This window comes from Hemiscyllium ocellatum, chromosome 16 (assembly GCF_020745735.1).
Source record: "Hemiscyllium ocellatum isolate sHemOce1 chromosome 16, sHemOce1.pat.X.cur, whole genome shotgun sequence".
NCBI classification, from domain to species: Eukaryota; Metazoa; Chordata; class Chondrichthyes; order Orectolobiformes; family Hemiscylliidae; genus Hemiscyllium; species Hemiscyllium ocellatum.
Window position 1 is genome coordinate 25,501,520 of NC_083416.1, and position 22,178 is coordinate 25,523,697.

General features: G+C 39.8%; 1 long non-coding RNA gene across 2 annotated transcripts in view; it reads left to right on the forward strand.

Annotated features, from left to right (window-relative positions):
- The window catches only part of LOC132823355 (uncharacterized), a 37,873-nt gene that overhangs the window by 10,031 nt on the left and 5,664 nt on the right, over positions 1–22,178 (forward strand). The window contains exon 1 of one of the 2 annotated variants that reach the window (XR_009645536.1): positions 3,941–4,019. The exons of the other annotated variant lie outside the window; for it this stretch is intronic. This is a non-coding gene — a long non-coding RNA (uncharacterized LOC132823355). Of the gene's footprint in view, positions 1–3,940; positions 4,020–22,178 lie in introns of those variants that run through there. 2 annotated transcript variants of the gene reach the window in all.

The window sequence follows — 22,178 nt, forward strand, 5'->3', positions numbered from 1 at the left end:
TCTGGTCTCCATATGCTGCCAGTGACTCACAGGTGTTAGGATTCTACATCTATTGTCTCAGAAGTGGTAATGCCGCCATTTATGCCAAAGGCTAACTGCAAAACAGGTTGCAACAGGCCTGGGTTTGTATGACAGATTTATTTTTAACAAAACTTTTGCAAATGAAACATTACTGATTACAATATTTAAGTGGCAAGCTCAATTTCTCAAATGGAACAGCAATATTGGAACAGAATCTGAAATATGCTAGCTGTAATAAATGTGTTTTAACCATCAGAAAAAGTTTGAAACAAAACTGGGATTTTTTTGTATGAAGCATTGTAGATCCAAGGATATTAACCAAGTATATTGACAAATCTATATAAAGGACTAGTAAGACTACAATAGAAATATGGTGTGCAGTTTAGATTTTGTATCAGAAAGATTGTTCTTAAAGCACTAAATATAAATATAAAAGACTTGAACAACTGGTTATTGCTTTTTGTTAGATTGTAGTGAATTAAGTAATTTCATAGACATGTTAAAATTTACAAAAAGGTAGAGGATAGAAACAAGATGTCGAGTGATTAATAAAACTAGATTAAAGTAATACAGATGTGATTTAACTGTAGAAATCCAGGATTGAGAGTGTTTTATTATACAGTGCTGTGAAACTGAAATGTGCAACCAAAGTTTTAAACTGAAATAGATTACTTATTAACATTTTAAGTAGCTAGTTAGATTAGAAAAAGGGGACTAAAAGGAATCGAATATAATGAACAATTGGTTTAGGGTACTGTTTGTGCAAAGCATGAGAAGCAAAACAGACTGATTTAGGCTGAATTGTTTTTTTTTCAGTCAAGATTCCACAAAGGCCAACCCCATTCATAACAAATTTCGAGATATTAAGGACAAGGTCACAGCAAAATTCAAGGCAAATTATTCTGAAAACTTGGTTAACTTGTGCGCAGATAATGCGCAATTAAACTGTTCATCCCTGTTATTTGCAACATAGAGGCAATCTTTAATATGTGTCCCATCTCTTCCAAATAAGTGTTTTGATTATCTTCTCTGATGATTATCATGGACAGACTATTGCCTGATACTGCTCTGAGACAAAACAGCAGCAGTATTCAAAATATTTTCACTATTTGAATTTATACTTTGACTCGACAGAAATACAAGTACCCAGTCAATGAGATAACTAAATGTCAGTGACCAGTTCATCTACAACATTCCTGTTATAGTTCTGAGCACTCAGAGCAAGAGTGAGTGAGGGCAGGGAGCCATCGAGGCCAGGACATTTACCAATTTATCAATTTTGTAGCACAAGGACACTATATATAGGATCTCACAGGTTCCTCAATATCTGGCCAAGTCTGACTAAATTGTTCATTCATTGCAGCATTTCAAAGCCTGGCTCAGACAGCTGATTTTCCAACGTCATTAAACTCCTATATAAATAATTGGGACTCAAGTGAAGTACTGAAGGATGCCTGCCCTAAGTGGGAATATAATAAAATAAAAGATCAATAGTATTAGCAAAAAGGGAAGACAAATTTGTAAAAGGAAACACATAAAGGAATTTTAAGTGTGGTGAAGCACGTTTGCCCTCTCTAAGCATTACGACCAAGTGAATACTCCTGTTTAACTGCATAATCAGAAATTGGGCTTAAATTTGCCACAATCATCTGGAATCCAACATCAGGGGCATGCTTACAATTTAGCCAGATATTGAGGAATTATGTGATCCTCCTCTAATAGTTTTGAGCACTGGTGCTGGAGGCAAACTGGAATAACATGGAGCAAAAAGTTCAAAGACGTGCAGGTTAGATGAATTGGCCATGCTAAATTGCCCATGGTGTTCAGGGACGTGTAACCTCTGTGTTATTCAGGGAAAATGTACAGTAACAGGGTAGAGGAATGGGTCTAGGTGGGATACTGTTCAGTGAGTTGGTGTAGACTTGTTGGGCCAAATGGGATTCTCTCTATTTGATGAAAAACAGAAGCTGTTGGAAAAGCCCAGCAGGTCTGGCGGCACCTGTGAAAGAAAGTCAGAATTAATGTTTTGGGTCTGGTGACCATTCCACTGGTTTTTCTTGACAGATACTGCCAGATCCACCGAGCACCTCCAGCAACCCCTGCCCTTGCTTCTGATTTACAGCATCCACAGTTCTTTCCAGTTTTTATTTGACTGGAACAATGTGATAGATATGAGTCGCATGCCAAGGGTCTAACCAAATTAATAAGTGATCAAACATTGTACAGACTGATTTAAGGTAGAGAGATCTTAACAATTTATCACTGTGATGATGTCAAAACAGGATAGTAAGGAAGATTTTACAGATACAGGACAGTATGGTGGGGTGACATGTAGTGCAACATGAACCCAAGATCACAGTTGAGGCTATCTTCATGGGTACAGAACTTGGCCAGCAGTTTCTTAGCAATTTTGTGTTGTGTATCTCGAAGGCAGCCTTGGAGGACACTTACCAGAAGATTGGATGCTGAATGTCCTTGACCATAGAAGCGTTCCCCGATTGGTAAGGAACATTACTGTCTGGCAATTCTTGCACTGCGTTCATCAGTTGCTGTGGCATCTGCATAGTCTTACCAATATACTTTGCCTCAGGGCATTTTTGCCTGCAGCGTATGAGATACACATGACTCAGCCAATGTTGTCTATCTGCCGTGTACATGGTGGGTGGCGTTCCCACGTGTGATGGTAGTATCCATGTCTATAATCTGATGTGTCTTGCAGAGGTTGCCTTGATAGGGTTGTGTAGTGTTGTGATCAATGTTGTCCTGAAGGCTGTGTAGTTTGCTGTGGCCTGTTTTAAGGTTTGGCGGTTGTTTGAAGGTGAGAAATGGAGGCATAGAGATGCCCATTGTTATCAATGACATGTTGAAGGCATAGTCTCTCTGCTCCAGGCAAGTACTGGATGATGAAGGGTACTCTGTTGTATCCTGTGTCTGTTTTCTGAGGAGGTCGTGTGGTTCTCACTGTGGCACACCAAAGCTGGTGATTGAGTTGAGCACCATAGCCCGTTCTTAAGAGGGCATCCTTAAAAATCTTATTTTTGAGTTCTTTCTCATTTGAGCAGATCCTGTGTGTGTACAGGGCTTGTCCTTAGAGGATGGCTTCTTTAATAAACAGATTCATAAAGTCACAGAAGTATAGCATGGAAACAAACCCTTCAGTCCAACTCGTTCATGCCAACCAGGTAACCTAAATTAATCGAGTCCCATTTGCCAGCATTGGCCCATATCTCTCTCTAAACCCTTCCTATCCACCACTTCATCTGGCAGCTCATTGCATGCACGTACCACTCCTTGCATGAAAAAGTTGTCTCTTGGGTCCCTTTTAAATCTTTCCCCTCTCACCCTAAACTTATGTCCTCTAGTTTTGGACTTTCCCATCCCAGGGAAATGATCTTGTCTATTCACCCTATCCATGCCCCTCATGATTTTATAAACCTCTATAAGGTCACCCCTTAGCTGCCGACGCAGCAGGTAAAACAGCCCCAGTCTATTCAGCTTCTCCCTATAGCTCAACTCTCCAACCCTGGCAACATCTTTGTAAATCCTGTCTGAACCCTTTCAAGTTTCACAACATCTTTCCAACAGGAAGGAGACAAGAATTGGAATATTCCAAAACTGGCCTAACCAATGTTCTGTACAACCCAATTCCTATATTCAATGCATTGACCAATAAAGGAAAGCATACTAAACTATCCTATATATGTGACTCAATTTTCAAGGAACTGTGAACCTGCACTCCCAAGGTCTCTTTGTAAAGTCCTGGTGAGTGTTGCTGAACAATTAAGTGTACCTGTCCTGGTTTGCATGTTAAAGCTTCTGATTTCAAATAAACCTGTTGGACTATAATCTGGCATCATGTGATTTCTGACCTTGTCCACCCCAGTCCAATACCGGCATCTCTACATAATTGCCAGGGTGTGAACAGACCTGGGATTGTCGGGATGATTATGTAGTCATGAGACGCTAGCAAAATTGCTGTGCTACTGCAATAGGCACCAGTGAGTACCTCCTCAATTAGCTTGATAGCAATCCTGCCGCTTCTGGGGCGTATTTCCAAGAAAAGCACAGTGAGGAGGAAGGAAGTTGGGAAGCTGATCACAGCATTTTAATGCAATATTCCCAGACCTCAAAATATCTGAGAAAAGTCTGCCTAGTACACACTGAGATGCAAACTTATAACAAGGATTGTATTTTAAAGCTGATGTTTTTAATTCAAATATGCCAATTTCAGGTCCTTTTACTTTTGAAAAGTTGTCTTGGCATAAAATGTTCTAAAAAGCCCACCCTGGAGTATTTGTCTTACATTTATGAACAACGTCATGCTGTCATTTGAATGTTAGTGAAAGTTCATCAATTTCGGTGTATTATCTTGCTTCGTTTGATTCTGATGGGTCTGACAGGCTTTGTAAATGTGTGTACACGTTGTGCTGTCACTATGATGGCCAAAAGCTGCAAGTCAGGAATTATCCAAGTATAAAAGTAAACTGCTTGTTGAAAGCATTTGGAATTAAGGGATTTGCCAAATGCTTCAATATTTGGTAGTTACCTCTTGGCTTGACTAGTATGTGCAAGTATCTGTGGAAACATTTTGCACATTCTATGATTGCTATTACAGTATCATTCAAAGGTTTATAACATTTTACCAAAGCTGCTATTTATTTTCTAAATAGAGTCTAAGTGAGACTAAAGCAAATGTTCAATGTCATCTCAACAATTAAGTATGTATTTTTTTTTTGTTTCCAAGTCTACCTTCTTTTCGTAAAGCCAGCTCTTTCATTGAATATTTATGAAGCTGGCTGTAGTTCAATTGTGACCTTGTTGTTCTTTAAGAAAGTAAAAATATTTTTCATCAGAATAGTCTTCAGTTTTTTCAAAATATTTTCCATTAACTTGCATCTCTCTCTCTCTCTCTCTCTCTCTCTCTCTCTCTCTCTCTCTCTCTCGAGGAGTTGAACTACATTATTTCAATAATGGGAAAAGATACATGTACTTTTTATATAGTATTCCTGACATCACTGTATAAGTGCCACTAAATTGCTGCCAATCTGAAATGTTTCTAAAATTTTTGAATCCTCATGGCCTAGTCCTATTTTTGGTTTTACTATATAATCTCCAACTGATCAGTTTGTTATTTATTTAATTCACAAAAAAAAACCAGAGCTAAGCAGATAAATTACATTTTTCAGTATGCTCCTGAATAAATAGGACTGATACCATTTTGAATGGGATCTCGGTCATAGTCATGGAGATGTACAGCATGGAAACAACTCAGTCCAACTTGTCTGTGCTGACCAGATATCCTAAATAGTTGTAGGCCTATTTGGCCCATATCCCTCTTAAACCCTTCCCATTCATATACCCATCCAGATGCCATTCTAATGTTGTTGTAATTGTCCCAGCCTCCGCCACTTCCTCTGATAGCTCATTCCATACCAGAATGAGCGTCATCCTCTGCGTGAAAAGTCGCTCCTTGAGTTCCTTTTTTAAATCTTTTCCCTCTCACCTTAAACCTATGCCCTCTAGCTTTGGACAACCCCACACCTGGGAAAAGACCTCATCTATTTACCCTATTCATGCCCCTCATGATTTTTTTTATAAACCCCTATAACCCTCAGCCCTCGACGCTCCAGGGAAAATAGCACCAGATTGTTCAGCCTCTCCCTATAGCTCAAACCCTCCACCCCTGGCAACATCTTTTAAGTCTCTTTCGAACCCTTTCACATTTCACAACAGCCTTCCTATAGCAGGGAGACCAGAATTGCATGCAGTATTCCAAAAGTGTCCTAACCAATGTCATGACATCACAACATGACCTCCCAACTCCTATACTCCATACACTGACCAAAAAGCATACCAAACCTGTTCTTCACTATCCTGTCTACCTGGGTCTCCAACTTCAAGGAAGTCCATGAAATTTAATTTGTGTTCAGCAGGAAGGTTCTATGTGGTCCAAATCCCAAGTAAAGAGAGAACCTGAAATAAAGCACTACACTGATCTACAAAATGAGTCTGTTGAAGTTATGAATATGCAAATTAAAATACAATTGTGTATAATATAATGGTTTTGTGACAATTGCATTCAATATTAATGGTGAGCAATTGGGAAGGCAGCGAATTACATTCATAGTTGTGTATATTGTAAAATAGTATTTATTTACAAAATATTTACAATATTTATCTAGAGAAACAACTGTAGTATGTAGACAAAGTAACAATGACAAGTAAAACTGGTTTGGCAAAGTTTTCACGACAATCTAAACACAGCCATATTAAATTTTAGGTGAATTTCTCCATTTATGGTCTGTTCTCGGCGTAGTCAGTTGTAGGTAAATTCACATGCTGTACTTCATATTTTTTTTAAGAAAAAAAGTTTTTAAAGCAAGTTAGTTGACCTAAATACCAATTTTATTGTTTTCTAAGAACCACATTTGTTGTAGTTAGTATGTACCAATCAGATGCAAGACACCGAAAGAAGTGGCTGCATCTACATTCTCAAACTTCCATCTCTCAAATAACTTCAGACTCCTGTGGCTGCTTGCTGCATTTCATATACCCGTGCTCTTGGTTAAAGAGCTTGATGCCAAATTTATATCTGAAACGATATCAGGATCTGATATCAATAATAGATTATTGAAAACAAACTCCGCATATTACAATTTCAGGCACAAGTAAAGAATACTGCACTGATGTTGTATCCTTCTGGGTGTGCAATTCACAGCCACCATCAAGGAAGTTGATAGAAGAAAATCATTTTACCTGTGCAAATAAAATATTAAATGATATGTACATTTGTATCCCAAATGTCTATTAATTTGCTAATAAATTAAGAATATTAACTCATCACCTACCAAAGTTATAATCAAAGTTTCTGCTGTTGAACCAGTTTTTTTTGTCCAAAAGAAAATCATGTGAAACTGCTCTGATTTTATTTCGTCACAATGGTTTAACATGCTCAGCTGAATATCATGGACAAAAACTGTGGCGCTGGAAAAGCACAGCAGGTCAGGCAGCACGCGAGGAGCAGGAGAGTCAACATTGAGGGCATAAGCCAGAATATCAAGGAAACAGCAATATTTACCATTGCACAATATCAACTAATATTATTCAATCATATTATTTCCAATAGTCACAGCATTAAAGTCATTTCTGTGGTTATCATGATCACTAAACATTTGTGGATATAAACATAATTTTGCTGAATCCTTGAATTGCCTTGGCTAGCAAGTCCAAAACGTTGCAAATTAAACAAAAAAAACTAGCTACATACTTGCCAACAGCTAATGAGATTTATTTTAAAAATGCCTCAAAGGTTGAACCAATTGTGATTTATTTTGCTAATGTGATCATTAGAAAGTGTTATATGTTTGCAAGGATCACAAACTCTTTCAGTCAGTAAGATGGCTCAGAAAGGATTACCTCTAGATTTGAGAACTCAATGTTCTTTGCATTATACACATTGCTGTGGTTTGGATCTGCTGGATTGTGTTATGACTTTTGTGGTTAATAAATCATTTACATTTTGGAGTTATACTGGAGCTACAAGAGCAGGTCACAGGCTAGGAATCCAGCAGTGAGTAGCTCATCTTTTGACTTCTCCAATTCTTGTGCACAATGCAGAAGGCATGAATTAGGAGTGTGATGGAACGCTCTATTCTCCTCTGAGTGCAGCTCCAACATCATTCAAGACGCTCCCTACCATCCAGTATACAGCAGCTAGCTTGATTGGCAGGCTATCTACAATTTTAAACATTCACTCTCATCACCGTAATTGTGGCATATTCTATCTAAAATCAGCATGGCTGCAAATTGCCAAAGCGTTTTAGACTCTTTTTTTTGTTTTAGTATGTATCCATTTGTCCAAATAAGTTCATACCAGACCTCAAGGTATTTTTTTCAAAGTGTGTATTTAACACTGTATATTCAAGGGTCTTACAGCAAACATCTCTTACTGTAACCTGCTCTACCGCCAACCTTCAGCAGTGTCTCTAATCTTTTGATTACTGAGAACTTAGTTACGTCACAACACTCCACAATGGCTCGTCTGTCTATTCATTAAATCTTGTATCTATAACTTTCAAACTTGCATCCTTTACCACCTGGAAAGACAATGACAGCAGTTGCATGGGAACACCACCAAGTATCCACTAGTCAAACGCCATCCTTACCCATTGCTGAGTCAAAATTCTGAACTCACTAACAACACTGGGGAGTGCCTACATCACAGTTTTGAAGTGTCTATTGTTGTTTTTGGATTATTAAATAGAATTGTGTAATAAATGTGAACATTGCCAGCAATGTCCATATCCCATGAGCAAAATTTTAAGTTACGTATTCAAAACTATTTAATCTTCAGTACTTTTGGCTATGCATGTGACTCTCCGTATGAAGGCTTCCATTACAGGTAAGGTTGTTGGACCAATGTGATCTACACCAGCTGTCCAGCCAGATCCACCCCCATTTCCTCCCCACTCCCCCATTTTAAAAAAAAAGGAGTCCAACTTTGCTATGTTGCTTTCCATGCATATTGGAGCCTGGGGCTATAGAGAATGATGTAGAGTAGAGGCTTCAATGTTTCAGAAGGATATACAAGTTCTTAACCAATTGTTTTGATCATACCTCCCTTTGATCATCGTCCTCCAGTGAGACCTGAAATCAATCATTTGGCTCAGTGCTATGAATGCTATCATTACACCACAAGATCTTCTCACTGTTTTGATTCCGCAGCAATTAAAGCAATGTGTACTTCAGGACAATATTTGAAATTAAAACAATTCTTTGTAATTGAAAAGAAAATGAGACTTGATATTTTTCAAAAACTCATCTTGTTGAGTAGAAACATTGTGGCGCAATAGATACATTGATACTTGGGTTAGACAATAATGTTTCAGAAAAGTAGAAGAATCTCTTTTCTGGAACATCAGCATCCTCAATGCTGACAGTAGTGTGTCGATGGTTTCTTCCCTTTCACTGAGTATTTTCACTGACGCCTAACCAGTTTTAGGTAATACCAAAAGTGATGGAAAGAACCAAGAAAAAGGTTAATTACACCAATTGAAGTAGGTTAATTCTGTCAGACGTATCATGGGACCAATTTTTTTAACCAACAAAAAGTTGCAATGTAGCAATGCCCTAAAAAGCATTTAGTAGTATTGCAACAGCCTGCATTTTAGCTGATGCTAATTAAGCTAGATTGTTAAAGTTATGCTAAATTCTGCACTTCTCTTTTTCATAAGCAAATGCCAAATGCCTGATGCCATCTTGTTTTCAATTGTGATTTGAAGTGTTCAAGGTTGGCTAGGTGTGAGAAAGGGTCCTCATCTATAACCTCAATTTATACCACTGTCAGAAAATGAAACTTTAAAAAGGAACTTTGCAAGTGGCCAAGAGCAGTGAGGAGCTTAGGCATAGAAGGCACTGAGGAATCTTTCAAACACATAAAGAGCAATAACTCTGATATATTAGTGTGTGAACTGCCAGCTTCTCCAATCTGTGGATGCCCTTTTCCCCACTATTTCAGATTTAAAGCAAGTGTCAGAAACCTCCAACAATCAATCACTTTTTCCATCAAATATGAAGGAGGAGTTATTTCTTAATAAGTGGCAGTTGGAAATTGTCTGGATTTTCAAAAGTCTGAATGGCCTAATTTTGAGTATTTTTGTAGAGAACCCCCCCCCCCCCCACTTTTTCTGAAGAGCATAGAAGATTGACTGTTCTTACTGAAAGTTGTAAACTGACTTTTCATGTGCTTAATGATTGGCTAGAAGTTATGGCTGAGTCAGTAAAGTGCTTTGCAACTTGTGTTTACTACTGCTGCATCTCCTGACCCAATAACACTTTTTTGGAAAGAGTGCATGTGGTGGTTACCTGTGTAAACAGTTATGTTGGTCTATTACAATCTTTTATTTAACAGGAGACTGGACAAAATTAAGTGCGGAAAATCCTCCGTCAAGAGATCTGCTTACAGGATTGGACAGTTCTTCATAATCCAGAAAAACACAGATTTAAAATTGTGGCAATTCAAAGTCATAAATGTCAAACTTGGGTGATGCATGAACACACTGGAAATGTGTTCCTGAACATGTCTATAACTTTATACTGCACATGTTTTAAAACCTAGCAGGAATCAATAGGCTACACAATTAAAATCTATTCAAGGTTTCAGCTGACTGCCATTTACCTGTAATACTCTGTGAATCAGCTCAGGCATTCATCAACGCTGGGCATTCACTTCGAGTACATTAAAAAAATCTAGATCTATGATGTCTTGATCTGATTTTAATGTAGACTCGCCTTGCATTCAACTGCGGTGAAATTTAGTAAAATTTGTATTTTTCAGAGCCGCTGAAGCAATAGTTAAAGGAACACTGGGTCGCGGGGAGTTGGTTCTTTGGACCTCTATGTATTGTGCTGTTGAATTGCTGGGAGATTTTTTCCAACTTCCAGATTGCTTCTAACTGAAATGTTTAAATGACTAAGGGTACAATTATTACCAGTTTGATTTTGTATAGAGTTATAGGGTCAGGAGATGCAGCAGTAGTAAAACAAGTTGCAAACTGATCTGAGGTGTCACCGCGCAAACTGCAAGTGGGCTCCTACATGCTTTCAGTCATGGTGCTGCAATGTCTTGGTAGGCCTTCCAATACCACATTTATCTTGTTTAAAGCAATAAATTGTCCATCAAGTGTGTTTCTACTTGCTCATAATGGAAGTTTCTCCATTCGTAAATCCTTCCAGCTGACTGTTTAATTCAAGATATTATGGAGTATCTGATATGCACCTGAGGATGTACAGTTTGTTTTCACTCGTGGAATATGACTACTGCCGGCAAGGCTAGTAGTTAAACCTTTTCAAGGGCAACTAAAGATGGTTAATGATAAGCCAAATTCTTGAACTATTGCAGTCCATGTAATGTAGGTACACTTAGTGCTGTTAGGAAGAGAATTCTATGATTTTGACCTGTTGATGATGTAGGATTGGTTACATTGTTCCAAGTCATGAAGAAGTGTGGCTTGTGAACTTACAAGTAGTGGTTTCCCCATGCATCTGTTCCCCTTCGCAACAATAAAGGTTGTGGGATTGGTAAGTGCTTTTGAAGAAGCCTTAAGGTGATATTGCAGTGTTTGTGTTTTTTTTAAATGATACACTATTATCATTAACATTCACTCTCTGCATCATGAATGCATAAAGGTGTGACAATAAAGCAAACTACTTTGTCCTGAATGATGTTAAACATTATCAAGTTTGAACTGTCTTCATCCAGATAAGTGGAGAAAATTCCATCAAACTCTTGACTTGTGCCTTGTAGATGATGGACAGACTTTGAGAAGTCAGGAGGTGAGATACTCCACAGAATCCCTAGCCTCAGATCTGTCTTGTAGCCTAATATTTATATGGAAGGCCCAGTTGAGTTTGTGATCAATAATAATCACTTGGCTATTGATTAGTGAGGGATTCAGTAATGGTTAATGCCACAGGAAGATTGTTAGATTCCCTCTTGTAGCAGATTGTCATTATCTTGTGCATCTTCTATCTGGGCATGAATTGTTTCAATATCTGAGATGAAGTGAATGGTGCTGAACACTGTGCATTCATCTACTAACTTTATGATGGAGGGAAGGTCATTGATGAAGTAGTTGAAGCTGATTGGGCTAAGAACATTACATTTGGGAAATGCCTGCAGTAATTTGCTTGGTCTAAGATGAGCCTCCAACAACCACAACCATCTAGAGTACATAGAACTCCACCCAATAGAGAATTTTCCCCCAATTTCCATTTACTTCAATTTTTTGAGGGTTCAATGATTTTCTCACACAATCAAATACTGTTTTGATGTTTGTGACCAACATTTTCATCTCACTACTGGAATTCACATTACTTATATGTTGGACTCCACCATCATTGAAAGAGATGTTTTTATTTAAATTTCACCTCTTTGTTTAGAAGTGGGAGATAAAGTTAAGAATTGTACTTTAAACAGCAGCTTGTTTTGAGAGAAGGGAATAAAGACAAAAACAGAAATTGCTGGAAAAGCTCCGAAGATCAAGAGATGTACAGCATAGAAATAGACTCTTTGGTCTAATTTGTCCATGCTGACCAGAGATCCTTATCTGATCTTAAACCAAATGTTGGCAAATGGGATATCTTCCTCCAAACCCTTGCTAATAATGTAGTCATCCAGATGCCCTTTTGTAGTTGCTGCCTCCACCACTTCCTCTGGCAGCTCATTCTGCAAATGCACTTCCCTTGCATGTAAAGGGGAAAAGACCTTGACTATTCACCCTATCTCTGCCCCTCCATGATTTTATAAATATTTGTGAGGAACCCCCTCAACTTCTGCTCCTGAGCAAATAGTTCCAACCTTTTTCAGCCTCTCCCTACAGCTCAAACTCTCAAAACCTGGCAACATCCTTGTAAATAATTTCTAAACTCTTTCAAGTTTCACAACATCTTTTCTATAGCAAGGAGACCAGAATTGTATGCACTGTTCCACAAGTAACCCAACCAATAGGTGCAGCTGCAACATGACCTTCCAACTCCTATATTTAATGCATTGACCAATAATGGTATGTGACCCAAATGCTGCCTTTATTACCCTGGATGCCTGCAATTCCACCTTCAAGGAACTATGAACCTGCATTCCATGGCGCCTCTGTTCAGCGATGCACCCCAGGGCCTTACAATTGAGTGTATAGTTCTACCCTTACTTGTTTGACCAAAGATCTGAGGATGGGCCACTGGACCAAAAATATTAATTCAGATTTCTATCTATAGATGCCTGCTGAACTTTCCAGAAACTTCTGATTTCTAGCATTTACAGTTCTTGCATTTTTTTTTAGATAACCAAGGCATGTTGGGAATTGGTCTGGAAAAACAATTCACCTTACTTACCAATCTAAGGACACTGCAGACAAATCGGCATGGAATTGTTGCTATGCTTAGAATTGGCAGATGATTAAATGTGAATTGATCAATCCAGAAAGAACAGATTCTGATTGGGTTGGCAAGTGGCAGGGCAATTTATTTTTGAAACTTCTTGAGATGGTGCTATTTTGTTTTGCTCTCTAGTTTCTTTCCAGTGATCAAATTGTTGAAAGTTCTGAGAAAAGAATTCCAATCTGGAATAAATAAATATTTCTTTAAGTCTGCTGAAGAGCTGAATTCCAGAGGTGAGGTGCGAATGACAGCCCTTGACACCAGGCCACATTTGACCATATGGCTCCAGTTTTATAAAGGCTGTTTGATGTCAATGAGAATCGAGGTGTTGGTTGGAGGGGGGGGGGGGGGAAGGGAGGGGAGGAGCACTTTCTGCTGGTTAGAATTATGTCTGGCACAATGGAAGATGGCTATGGTTGTTTGAGATTGTTCATCTCCGCTCCAGGATGTCTCTGCAGGAGTTCCTCAGTATAGTGTCTTCTGCCCAACCCCTCTAGCTGTCTCATCAAGACCTTCTCTCCATCGTAAGATCAGAGTTGGGTGTGCTTGTTTGCGCAATGTTCAGCATCATTCAGTGGGAGTTGGCAGGAAAAAAGGGGCAGCACGGTGGCTCAGTGGCTAGCACTGCTGCCTCACAGTGCCAGGGACCCGGGTTCAGTTGCCTTGGACAACTGTGTGGAGTTTGCACACTCTCCCCGTGGGTTACTTCCGGGTACTCCAGTCCAAAGATGCAGGTTAGGTGAATTGGCTATGCTAAACTGCTTGCAGTGTTGGGGCAAATGTAGGGGTGCTGGGTGTGTTGCTCTTCGGAGGTTCCATGTGGACTTGTTGGGCTGAAGGGCTTGTTTCCAGACTGTCGGCAATCTAATCTAATTCATAGATACTGAAGCAGTCCAAGTTCAACTGCAACGAGAGCAAGACGATATCCAGGCTTGGGTTGACAAATGACAGGTAATATTCACACCACAAAAATGACAGGCAATGACCATATCCAATAAGAAACAATCTAACCACCACCTCTTAACATTCATTGGTGTTGCCATCATTGAATCCCCAATTATCAATGCTCCCATTAAACCTCATTTTATACTAATCCCTGATCCTGTGGCCGATACTTCTAACTCTGACCCTTCCAGCAACCTCTAAACCTATTGGATATTCATTTTTATATAGGTGCTAGGCATCAGCACCTCTCTCCTTTTCCTGGCTTCCATGACAACTTCCTGGAAATTGTCTGTGTTGGGGCAGCCCTGTGATGTATTCTGCTACTTAATCCTTTTCCCAACAAGCAAATTAAGAAGAAAATTTCAACCTAGTTTTAGAGCTATATTTGTGTTTTAATTGCCAGAAATTTCACTGTAAAAATGGAAGATTGCCTCAAGAAACAATCGGCCGAGCAGCCTATTAGTCATAAAAATGATGTCAAGCTTTACAATTACCTGGCTCGCATACCGGTGATATTATATGGCTTTGCCACTCTCCTGACCCACTAATTGTCCAAGTCCTGGTCAGATTGAAAAATTGGGAACTATATCTTTGTGTTGTGACTACATTAAAGCTAAATGTAGTATAGATTTGACATGCTGATGGGCTTCTACAAGTACAGCACATGAATCATACTGCAGTCGTTTTGCTGTGTGACTCATACTGCAGTTTTATGCAATTTTTATTTCACTAAGCATTGTAATGCAGTAGGCTACACACATAATATAATGCATTCCTTTCCTTTGGTCAGTAAATGACATTTCGATTTTTCACTGTCATGAACAGAGTAGGTACACTCCTTGCTGCTGATGTAGTGGAAGGTACACTAGAAAATACTGAAGAACTTGCCCGCACTGCAGTATGAGAATAGGGACAGAAGATGACATGGTATGAATAACTGTGGAACTTCAGGTTAGTCAACATTCCATTCTAGCATTCTATGAAGAAAAAAGTAAAATCATTCATCAGATCAGGTCTAGAAAATTCGATGAATGAATGGATCAGACTTAAACAATAAGCCTATGAATCAGTAAAGCAAAGCCTAGCTTGTTGCAATGGTTGAGAGAGCAAACTCATCTCTCAGAAATAGTGTAGAAATAAGTGATAACAATAGACTGTTTGGATATTGTGACTTAAAGCTTGTATAATAGTTAGCCTAAATATGCCAATGAAATGATTGTGATCACTATCTTACAGTCATTAATGAAGTTTAAATTAGGAAGATAGCATCATGATAAATAGTTGAGAGAAATTCAATGAGTTTATGTGAGAAATAAAGTAGGTAGTTAGCAAGTACAGCTGTTATGTTTACTAGTATAGAGTATCGTAGAACACTGTACAGTTTTAAAAAACAAAAATGTACACACCCAGTAACACCGTTAAATAAGAGTCAATAGATCTGAAGCTAGAAAAGCACAGAGGTCAAACAGCATCCGAAAAGCAGGAAAACATTTCGGGCCAAAACTTAAACACTGCAATGATTCACAGAAGATCAGAAAAAGAAAATTGCTAACCAAGCAAAGGTATATTTGGAGGAACAATCAAAAAATTTGTTCAAGGGTGAGGGTTTAAAGAGAATCTTAAATCACAAGAACACAAGCCTGTTCTTTTATTCAATAAGATCATGGCTGGTCTGATTATGACCTCAAAATCTTTTCTGTTTGCACGCTGTTGTAATGGTGAGTCTAAATTAAGTCTGGTGCATGTTATATGGACATAAGGTAGATTTTCTGCTACCATTCTTCTTTCAGGCTGGAATCTACTGAACCTGCTTTGTCAACTGGTAGAAGAAATCCACTAGGTAGACTAGTGAGAAGAGGTTCTTGTCTTAAATCAGATCTATTTTATTGCATGATACCCATAGAGTACAAGTTACATTGTGTCATAAACAAAGGGGGAATGGAAGTAAATCTGAATCATGGGGCTGGAGCTTCCTTTTTTTTTGCCTAAGTGTCAGTTTTGTTGAGTTTTTTGAAAGACTTTTCTCTTCATGAGGACTTGCAAGATCATTACTGTATCTTATCAAACTTTTCGTCAATAACTACCCACCCTATGCCTGTGATATCCCCCTCTGATTCTTGCACCACTCTACAATTTGCCCAATCTGGAACAACACACTACTCCAAGTATATCCTGCAATGAATCAACATTCCTGATTCAAGTGCCATCTTTTAAGTGTTGTGCTCCCAGACAAAAAAAATGTTAGAATAGAGCTGCCCTGCATTGTTCCTAATATTTGGTCCCAACCTGGTAGAGAAGGTAAAATTGGTACCCTGCTTTGCAGGCAGGGCTGCGGAGGTATTGGTGGACAGGATGCTACAAAAACAAGATGTTTACTCCTCCCAGATCAGTTAATGGAGGCAGTGACACTGGACCATGCCAGCCTGGACCATTGGTGCCAACTTTAGTTTTGCAGCCTCAAACCTTAAAGCGCACAATAATATAAGAAGGTGGTCAGTAATGGTTGCCACCATCTTCTCTCTGATATCTCACATTCCATCTCTCACCAAGGTTCATGTTTTACCAGTCTTACTAGTATCTGAGGTATCTTCCTTCATCCACCCCAACCACCAACTTGCATGTCCTCTGTTCTGCCTATCCTCTTACTTGGACACACACACCCATGTCACAATAACAATTTGCCACCCATTCGAATTTTCCTAATACCCATCTACCTCCAAAAGGTAGTATCCCACAATAGTACAGAATGAATCAAGACAGATAATGGGCTGTTAATTCCTATTGTAGAGAGGATCCTGACTCTAACAGTCTCAAATGACCGTCCTCGTGCTATTGGACTGGTATTAGAGGCTGCCCTTGATTTACTGTGCCAGGACACCCTGATCACTCTCTCTTTACTTCCATGACAAGTTTCCTGGCTTGTGTCTTGCACTAGTTAAACACTATTGTAATGCAGCAGTACTGAGAGTCTGGTGCCTCTGACTGAGGTGTAAAGCACAAAAAGACAGGCAAGATAAGTCAGGGATGGTGTGAATATCCTGGTAGACTAAGTGAGTACTAAGAGGAAACCGACTAGAGAAATAGCCTGGTCTAGTGCATGTCCCTGAGCATAGTCTCCTTGCAGCAAATTACAATGATAGTTATTGTACATCCTGATGCAGAAGCCTCCTGTAAGTAGGTTGGTGATGTGGTCATAAACATCTGTTCTTTGACATCTGATGTGCTGTTCTGTATGTCTGTGGATGTGTGGTGCATTGATTGGTACCCGTGGAGTTTGACCTGAGATGTTTATACCTAGTGTCAAACATAGAGGGTCTTTGCAGCAAGCGCAAGCTGAGGTCATCAGGTTACTCTTTCTGACTTGTGTGTAGAGAATTTTGGCATCCAGTTTGTGGCATTTGAGGATAGGATGGTATGAGGCATGATGTCAGTTAATAAATAATTTCCCTTAATAATAGGCAAATCCCTGCTGCCTAACAACAATCTCATCTTGTGTCTGGAACATAGTTAAAAGATGCAGCAAGTTGTTCCTGAATTTGTGAAAAAGCCTCCCTGGACTTCTCATGCAAATCTGAGACATTTTGTACCAATGATCATGTTTTGGTCAGACCATTTTGTAAGGTTTAGCTCGTGATTGCTTTTCCATTCTGCAACCTGAGACTGTGGAGTATTGTTTGAATTAAGCCTTTTCCCTTTTTAACTCCTGTGCTTTTATGAGCTCAATCAAATAATATTTCTCAAACTTAGTTTATTCCCAAAATATGAATTTGAAAACCAAATAAATAGTTTTCGATGAAATCAAAGTCAATATTTAATAACAAAACATTCAAATGTGTGGAATTGCTTCAGTATTCAATTAACACATATAGACATTGATAAAAATAAGGAAACCAGGACAAGAGAGAAAAATATAAAAGCATGAGCATTCATTTCAGGGAAATGGGTCTTGGCTTTTTTTTTGTCCAGACCTGGCTGGAAGCAGACACCTAATTTTCAAGATTAGAGTGGTGCTGGAAAAGCACAGCAGGTCAGGTAGCATCTGAGGAGAAGGAATGTCGACATTTCGGGCGAACACCCTTCATCAGGAATGAGGCTGGGAGCCTTGGGGGAGGAAAGGGTGTGGGGGTGGAGTTGGGAGGCTGTGGGAAGGTAGCTGAGAGTGCAATAGGTGGATGGAGGTGGGGGTGATAGTGATAGGTCAGAGAGGAGGGTGGAGAGGAATGTTGACAGATGGGACAGGTCGTGAGGATGGCGTTGAGCTGGAATATTGGAACTGGGGTAAGATGAGGGAAGGGGAAATGAGGAAATGGTGAAGTCCACATTGCCGTGGGGTTGAAGGATTGAGGCAGAGGATGAGGAGTTCTTCCTCCAGGCATTGGGTGGTAAGGAAGTGGCGATGGAGAAGGCCTGCATGTCCTCGGCAGAGTGGGAGGGGAAGTTTAAAATGTCAGCCTCAGGGCGGTCGGATTGATTGGTGCGGGTGTCCCAGAGATGTTCTCTGAAGTACTCCGCAAGTAGGCAGCCAGTCCCCTAATGTAGAGAAGACCTTGTCGGGAGCAACAGATACAGTAAATGACGTGTGGAAGTGCAGGTGAAGCTTTGGATGTGGTAGGCTCCATTGGGGCCTTGGATGAAGGTAAGTCAGTTTGGGGGGGAGGGGAGGGGAGGGGAAGATCTGTGGTGGCAGGGGAAGGCGCTGGGAGGGGTGTGGACCTACCCAGTAGTTGCAGAGGAAACTGTCTTTATGGAATTTAAAAATCACGCAACACCAGGTTATAGTCCAACAGGTTTAATTGGAAGCACACTAGCTTTCGGAGCAACGCTCCTTCATCAGGTAATTGTGGAGGACTCGATCGTAACACAGAATTTATAGCAAAAGTTTGCAGTGTTGTAACTGAAATTATACATTGAAAAATTGACTGTCTGTTAAGCCTTTCATCTGTTAGAATACGTGATAGTTTCACTTCTTTCATGTGTAAATGCACACATATATATATTTTGTGTGGTGAATTTGTACTTGCAGAGTTACGTTGTACTTTGCTCAAAAACTGCATGAATTTAAGTAAAACTCTGTTATCTCACTTTTTAGATTAGGAATCAATCTAAACATCAGGTCATAGACAGAGAACACAGGGGGCTAACACCTTCAACATATTGTCTAGCTATCACCATTGTTAAAAGCTAACCCGAGAATGCAACTTTTAAAAGAAAAGGTTTTGTGATTTACACATGAAAGAAGTGAAACTATCACTGTATTCTAACAGATGAAAGGCTTAACAGACAATCAATTTTTCAGTGTATAATTTCAGTTACAACACACTGCAAATTTTTGCTATAAATTCTGTGTTACGATCGAGCCCTCCACAATCACCTCTTGAAGGAACGTCGCTCCGAAAGCTAGTGTGCTTCCAATTAAACCTATTGGACTATAACCTGGTGTTGTGATTTTTAACTTTGTACACCCCAGTCCAACACTGGCATCTCAAATCATGTCTTTATGGAAAGCGATTAGAGGTGAGAAGGGAAATATCTCTGGTGGGGTCCGTTTGTAGGTGGTGGAAATGTCGGAGGATGATGTGATTTATATGGAGGTTGATAGGGTGGAAGGTGAGGAGTGGTGGGGTTATGTCCTTGTTGAGGTTAGAGGGGTGGGGGTGCAGGATGTGGATGAGATGGGCATCTTTAACCACATGGGAGGGGAAATTGCAGTCTTGCAAGAAGGAGGCCATCTGGTGTGTGCTGTGGTGGAACTGGTCCTCCTGGAAGCAGATGTGGCAGAGGCGAAAGAATTGGGAACAGGATGGCATTTTTACAGGAGGCAGGGTGGGAGGAGGTATAATCCAGGTAGCTGTGGGAGTCTGTGGATTTGTAGAAAATGTCAATGTTAAGTCTGTCACCTTTTGATGGAAATGGAGAGAGGGTTCAGAGACTGTCCACGTGAATTTAAGGTCAGGGTGGAATGTGTTGAAGTTGATGAACAGTTCAACCTCCTCATGGGAGCAGGTGGTGGCACTGATAGTCATCAGTATAGCGAAGGCAAAAGGTGGGGATTGGTGCTGGTGGAACTCCAGAAGATGGACTGTTCTGTGTAGCCAACAAAGAGACAGGCATAGCTGGGGCCCATGCGGGTGCCCGTGGTTACCCCTTTCATCTGGAGGAAGTGGGAGGATTTGAAGGAGAAACTGTTGAGGGTGAGGACCAGTTCCACCAAACGAATAAGAGGGTCCGTGGAAGAGTACTGTTGGGTACGTCAGGAGAGGAAGCAACGGAAGGCTTGCAGGCCTAATTTTCAAATCCTTTGTCAGTTTTTACTGGAATGTCTGTACAATGCAGGGTTTTTATAAGATTCTGGAAATATAATCATGTGATCCACCTTGGACATTTTGTATCCAGCAAAGTTGTCCAAATTTAAAACTGGAATTTTATATTTTTTCCCTTGAATGCCCTTTGAACGCAATTCTTGTTCAATCAAACATTTGGTTCATTACATCATTTGGAGAATGCTTAACCCCTTAAACTTCATTTGTAGGTGACCTGCTGAAACAGTAAACATCATCTGGGGAATCTTTAATCTCAAGAACGTCCCTAACATCACTGAGGAATCTTTAACTTCACGAATGTCCTTCATGAAAAATACTGTTGGTCTGTTAAAACAGGTGTTTTTTTTTTCTCTTGCAGTATCTGGTATCTCAAATCCAGGCAATTTAATCTTGACAGGATCTTGGATCTTTGTGCCAGTTAGTTTCTTGCTTGTGTCCTATATCAGTAAACATTGGTTGTTCCACCTCAGTGGTGCTTACATGGAGTCTTTTAAAGTCTATTTTCAAGCTATGCAAGCAAAATTTTATTCTCAATCTGCCAGTTAATCTGTGCTGAAGTTTATAAAGCTGTACTCCATGCTTCCACTCATTTCCTGTGGTCACTTTACTGGTAAAAACCAACATTTTCACTTCCTCAGTCATGCTGCTTACTTAGTACGATAACCATTACTGTACTGTTGATTCTTCCTTGATAGTGGAGAATATTCAACTGGGACTTGTTACTTTTCAGAATCTGCATCATATTTGAATCTGCCAAAATTAAACCCCTAATTGAATTATCAATTTGCCTAAGCAAAACATTGATTTCTTTATTGTAGTAGCTCTATCTCATCAATATTTTTGTGTTACCATGTAAGTATAGCCTACTTCTGCACATCTTCTGGAAATTTACCTGTTGTTATTTTATAGATTTTTTTTTAATGGTTCAGTTTGTGAAGTTTCCTTGACCCATGACATTGACCCTCACACTTAGTATCTGCTGGCTGGCCTACTCTCTGTACTGGCTCCTTGACTAATAAGGAGATACTTGTTTGCATATAACACTTCCAGCAGTGCTGTACAGATTACCTTGATTCCCCCAGGAACAAGCAGTACTGCAGGCTGCTATTTGAACAACCTACTGGATACTGCTGGGATGTTACCCATTGTGGACAAGCTCTCTACTAAGGTCAAAGCTGTGCAAATGTCTTGATGGGATTTGCTGGTAATTGACCAGGGTGGCTAGGGTGAGTGTTGCATCCAAAAAGGTGATCTGACAGCTATGGCCAGGATGTATTTTTAAAAATTCAAATCTTTTCAAAGGGCATGGCACCCTAGCAGTTGCCATCCTAGAAATAGCAGCACCCCAGGTCTGAATGTGGAGCAGCAACTGTTTCACCCTCCAGGACCTCTGACCTGCTGCCTCAAAAATTATCATTAATTATATATCATGCATGCTCATTAGAAGGCTAACTTTCTAGAATTACATTCTCTTCCAAATTATATTCACTGAGTGAGCATATATGCTTTCTAACTCTCATGTGATATAAGGTTACATCAGGTGAGGTATGGTTTTTGTGGACTAAGTAGCCACTACTTTGTCCCTTTTGGGGAATGTTTGTCTGTGCGTGCCATGCTTGAGATCGGATGGCATAATCTAATTTATCACAAGTTAGTGTGGCGTTGGAAAAGTGCAGCAGGTCAGGCAGCATCTGAGGAGCAAGAAAATCTACATTTTGTGCAAAATCCCTTCCCCAAAACGTTGATCTTCCTGCTCCTCGGATGCTGCCTGACCTGCTGTGCTTTTCCAGCACCACTCTAATCTAGACTCTGATTTCCAGCATCTGCAGTCCTCCCATTCGCTTAATTTATCACAGGGCAGAGGGGCACTGATTAAAGATTGAAAGTCAGTCTGGCCAGGAGTAGAAATTGGCCATGCTACCCCCTCTTTATGAAGTGACTTCCTTGGCTTATTAATAA